Consider the following 267-nt stretch of genomic DNA (forward strand, 5'->3'; position numbering starts at 1 on the left):
CCCCCCAGTCCGGCTCCCCCCCCTCCGGCCCCCGGAGAGGCTGGCGGTGGCCGAGCCCCGCTCCGGGGCAGCTCCCCGGGCTCCGGCCGGAGCATCCCCCGCCACCCGAGCCTGCTTCCCGACCCGGCGTGGGGTGCCCCCCGAGAGGGGGGCGGGGGAGTAGGGGGGTAAGAACCCGGGCCCCTGCCCCAACACCTGCCCGCTCTCCAGGAGCCCTGCCTCCCTCCAGATACCCCCCTCCTTCTGCACCTCCTGCCCCCCAGGCAC

This window comes from Egretta garzetta, unplaced genomic scaffold, assembly GCF_000687185.1.
Source record: "Egretta garzetta isolate BGI_Z169 unplaced genomic scaffold, ASM68718v1 scaffold329, whole genome shotgun sequence".
In the NCBI taxonomy this organism is placed as follows: Eukaryota; Metazoa; Chordata; class Aves; order Pelecaniformes; family Ardeidae; genus Egretta; species Egretta garzetta.